This window comes from Panthera pardus, unplaced genomic scaffold (assembly GCF_024362965.1).
Source record: "Panthera pardus isolate Hobbes unplaced genomic scaffold, ASM2436296v1 HiC_scaffold_7, whole genome shotgun sequence".
Lineage (NCBI taxonomy): Eukaryota > Metazoa > Chordata > Mammalia > Carnivora > Felidae > Panthera > Panthera pardus.
In genome coordinates, this window is record NW_026527002.1 from 45,854,038 (window position 1) to 45,859,203 (window position 5,166).

Genomic DNA, 5,166 nt, shown 5'->3' on the forward strand with positions numbered 1-5,166 from the left:
TCTTCACTAAGGCAACATAGATATATTAAAAAACAAATATTTATTGAACATCTCCACTTGAATCCCCATGGGTACCTCAAACTCAGCCTGTCCAAGACAGAATTTCTCTTTTCCTCTAAACTTGTGTCTCTCATTCACCCAGGCCCAAGCCAGAAATCGAGGATTCTTTTTTTTTTTTTAATTTTTTTTTTTTAACGTTTATTTATTTTTGACACAGAGAGAGACAGAGCATGAACAGGGGAGGGGCAGAGAGAGAGGGAGACACAGAATCCGAAACAGGCTCCAGGCTCTGAGCTGCCAGCACAGAGCCCTACGCGGGGCTCGAACTCACGGACCGTGAGATCATGACCTGAGCCGAAGTCGGACGCCCAACCAACTGAGCCACCCAGGCGCCCCCAGAAATCGAGGATTCTTACCAAGCACCCTCCTTTCAGTCACTTCCAATTCATAATTAACCATCCCTGTTAAACATTCCTGCACTCTCCCTTCTATACTCTCCTTCGGCCTTTAGGGCAGTGATTTCTACTTTGCACATTAGAATCCCCTGAGGAGCTTTAAAAAAAATCCTGATGCCCAGGCTGCCTCTGCCAATTAAGTTAGTATCTCCGAGGATGGCACTCAAGCATCAGGATATATTTTTTTTTTTTTTTTAACTCTCCAGGTGATTCTAGTGGTTGAAAACTATTGCTAGGGCCTCATCATTATTCACCAGATTACTGCAAAGGCATAATAATTGGCCCCAGGTGCCTTGAATTTTGGCAGCATTGTCCCTTCTTTCCCTACTGTCTTCTAATTCATTCAAAATCAATTCAATAAATATTTATTGAGTGCCTAGTATGGTGGGGGGGGGTCCCAATATAGCAATGAAAAAGATAGCCCTTGTATCTGGTCTCATAGTCTGGGGGAGTGGGGTGGCACAGTTGGGGGGAGGAAGAAAAAAAAAAAACCAAAGAAATAAAGGAAAGGAAATAAATTTACCCGTGTACCATATAGAAACCAGGAAGGCTGTTACCTTAGTTTGGTGTCTCCAACTAAAGTCTACTCCTCTGACATTTGAGCTGGGTTCTACAAGACAAGAGGAGGCAAACAAGTTAAGGGATGGGAAAGGTAGAGGAAACAGTAGGTGCAAAGGTCCTAGCCAAAGTTGCCAAGTTTAAGGCAGCTAGAGACTGAAGCATAATCAGGATGAGGGAGTAGAACATGGAGTTAAAGAGGCAGGAGGAAGCCAATTATGTAAGACATTTTGAGGTCATCCTAAGGAGAATTCTAAATGGTTGGTGTGATATATGATTAGACACAATAGATTTTCAAGTGGAGAGACACCTGATTTACCTCTGAAAAGGATCATTCTGGTTGCTCTGGGGACCACATTGTGGCAGAGCAAGACTGGAAGCAGGGAGACCAATTAGGAGGCTACTTCAAGAATCTAGAAAAGAAATCATAGTTCTTTGAACCAAGGTGGAGACGAAAGAGGATGGTTCCAGTATTTGTTTAGAGGCAGAATTGGTAAGACTTGCTTAGAATGGAGTGAAAGCAGGGACGAGAGGAAGAGAACAGGGTTACAATAACAGCTGCTTTTTACTGAATACATGTTACCTGACAGGCATTGTTCTAAGTGGTTTATAAGTATTCAGCCATTTAATAATCATAAGAGTCCCAAAAGATAGGTGCTTTCTTTTTACAAAAAATTTTTTTTAATGTTTATTTATATTTGAGAGACAGAGAGAACAGGGGAGGGGCACAGAGAGACAGAGACAGAATCTGAAGCAGGCTCCAGGCTCTGAGCTGTCAGCACAGAGCCTGACACAGGGCTCAAACTCACCAGTCAGGAGACAGTGACTTGAGCTGAAGTCAGATACTTAATGGACTGAGCCACCTAGGCGCCCCAAAAGATAGGTGCTATTCTTATCCCATTAACAAATTAGTATCTGAGGCTTGAGGGTAAGTAATTTGCTCAAAGTTACATAGCTGGTAAGCGGCAGAACTGGGATTTGGACCATGCAGGCAAGTTAGTCTGACTCTAGAATTCATATTCTTTTTCTACCCCAACCATAGCGCCCTCCATTGGTGTCACAGTCAAAGTGAAATTTTCATCCACATTAAACTACTTAGGGTACCATAAATCCTTTCTCCTTCCTCCACTTCTCTCCTCCTTCTTCTTTCCTCCCTCTCTGTTACACATGAGCATTTACTTTTCTTTGCACGTGCTGTCTACTATACCTAGAATGCCCTCTCCCCTCTCCTTCCCTTCCTGGCTCAATGTAGCAACTTTTGCTGGTCCTTACAGGCTACGTCAGGCCCACCTTTATGGCTCCATAGCAACCCTGTGCTTACCTCCATAATTTTCTATGTAAAGTGCTTCATCCTTATTTGTAGGTCTTTCCCACTAAACTTTGAAGGCAGGTAACTTAATGCCCAATACATAAGACAGAGAGCAAGGAGGTTTTCTCTGGTCATTGGGAGACACAAATGTGGTAATGCATTGTCCTTGCCTTCAAGAAGCTTGTAAACTTGACAAGGAAACAGACACATAGAAAATCACTCTAATACAAGGACCAAAGGTATAATAGAAACAACATGTTATAGGACAGGACATTGGAGGCAAGAAAGTTGGCTTGAAGGTTCTGCTGGGGAAAAAAAAATGCAACCAGAAACGGGATCTTGGGGGCTTTATTCTCCACCGTCATTTAATATGGCTTGGGGAGGCAGGCTTGGGACCTCATCCAGATAGACTTGGGAGATTCTTGGTTGCCACAGTTGATTCACTGGAATGTGCTACTTCCTGACTTCTCACTTTTACCTGTCCCTATGTGAATAAGTGTATTGATCTCCAGTTTGTTCAATTCCCTTTCTGGCAAGGTCAGAAATTTCTTCTTATGCAAGTCCCTCCTTTTTCTCATGTGTGAGGCTTCAGAACTTGGGTTCTAGCTGTGGGACCTTGGGAAAGTTACTGAACTCCTATGACCCACAGTGTTGGGCCCAGTGTATACACTGGGGTGTACCACAAGGGGTGTCACTGACATAGACCACACTGTGGTCATAGATCACACATGGATGCACTTCATAGTAGCCCTCCTCAACATGACCCATCATGAAATAGGGGGAAAATAGTACCTACCCCATTGGGTTGTTCTCAGAACTAAATGAGTAAATGTAGATACGGCACTTAAGCTTGGCATGTAGTAAATCATCAGTAAACGTTAGCTGCTATTACAAGGTAAAGGGAAGCCGGCTAGAGTGGGAATTAATCCAGCTAGGATTTTAAAAGTGGGGTCATCTGTGTCCCTGCTTGGGGGGTTCTCTTCATTGTTAGGACCATAGAGGGAATCTGGAGAGGAAAGCACTTTTCTCTTCCAAATTGAGGACCTAGGACCCTCAGGGGAAAAATCCTTCAGGTGGCTGAAAGCTGAGTTGCTCTGATCCACCAGTTCCTCCTGTCCCATCTCTCGCTCACCACCTTCCACACGGAAATGGCACCATATACTCCCCAAAGCCAGCCCAAGCCACTCTTTCTTGTGGAGAGATTAGACTCCCTGAAGGGCTATGAATCAGCCTTTAGGGTGGTATTTCTCAAAGTGTAGGCTAGAACCATCATTGCTAGAATCACATGGAGCACCTGTTAAGATAAATTCCTGGGTTCTATCTCAGACTTACAGAATCATTATCTGTGAGATGGTAGTCCTGGAATCTAGTTTTTAACAAGCTCTCCGGGTAATTCATACTACATGTTTGAGAACTACAGCTTAAGTGCTTCAGCCATTATGACAATATCCCAGCTTCAAGCAGTTTTCTTTCACAAGATCTCTCATTAGGCTCCTTAGGAGGGAGGGTATCTCATTCCTCTTCAGGGGACCCATCCAGTTGTCTATAATCTGGTTCATTCTCCCTCCCACCCATTATCAGAAATGGTATCTCCTTTAACCTTCTCTTGGTAGAGACTGGAGCCTCAGGCCACCATTACCCATTGTTTATTCCAGTCTTTCTTAATTACCTTCCCTATTTGACTGATTCATGAGTTACCCTACTCTGAGCTGGTGACCTGGGCTAGAAACCCCCAGAACCCCTTATAACTAGAGCTGGTTAGACTCTATGTTGGACAGGGTACGTTTGGCTGACTAGGTCCAAAGTGATGTGTTGCACTAGAAGCAGGATATCAGTGGGTGATGAGCAAGGACTTAGAATGACCATACGTCCCAGTTTGCTCAGGAGATCCCTGGCTTATACCTGTTGTGGAGGCTTAATTATTAATGGTACCCCTTTCACTCTCAAAGAGTCCTGGCTTAAACAAATTGTCGTCATCCTGATAACGAGCCTCATGTCAAGACCAACAGTTGCAATGCTTTAGCCCTTGGATTGTGCCTAGACCACCCCCTTCCTACTCTCCCAGCCACCAATTCAATGGCATGGTTCCTTCTTCTCAGATTTCCTTAATGAATTTACTTTGGTGTAATACTTTGGACTTACATTAAGGGATTTATAAGAAAGCACCGTGAAAATTGTTGCTATATTTACTCTCTCTGTATCTGAAGAATGTTTTTTTTTGGGGTTTAGCACCTGGAATAGCTGTGTTTCCCCTGTTTATTATCCCCATTTGTTTTGTCTTCTGGATACCTAATGGAACTGACAGTATTTCTCTTGGCCATGAGGAAGCTTAGACCTATGTATGTGGCCTCCTTCTGGTCTGTATATGGATTAAACAGAATGCACTTTACATGCTTAACTTACTCTTTTTTTTTTAATTTTTAAAATTTTATTTTAGAGAGAGAGAGCATGAGGGAAGAGGGACAGAGGGAGAGAGAGAGAGAGCGAGAGAGAGAGAGAGAGAGAGAGAGAGAGAGAATCTTAAGCAGGCTCCACACTCAGCATGAAGCCTGAGGTGGGGCTCAATCCCATGACCCTGGGATCATGACCTGAACCAAAACCAAGAGTCAGATGCTCAACCAACAGAGCCACCAAGACACCCCATACTTAACTTACTCTTGACTTGAGTCCTCTGTTTCCATTTCTTCACTAACTTGAGATTTAATGTCTCTGGTGCTACATTATATGTATCTGTAACCCATCTTTTATCCTTTTTGAAACAAGGCAGGTATAAAAAATGTTTATGAACACGTTCTCACAAACAAACTGGTACCAATTGCTAGTTATATAACTGAAAGAGATTAT

The 5,166-nt window shown here is 43.2% G+C and overlaps 1 long non-coding RNA gene across 1 annotated transcript; it reads left to right on the forward strand.

Moving 5' to 3' along the window:
- The first annotated feature begins 1,312 nt into the window (after positions 1-1,312).
- On the forward strand, positions 1,313-4,720 carry LOC109278088 (uncharacterized). Its single transcript, XR_002085493.2, has 2 exons — positions 1,313-1,506; positions 4,552-4,720. It is a non-coding gene; the product is annotated as an uncharacterized LOC109278088 (long non-coding RNA).
- Positions 4,721-5,166: the final 446 nt, after the last annotated feature.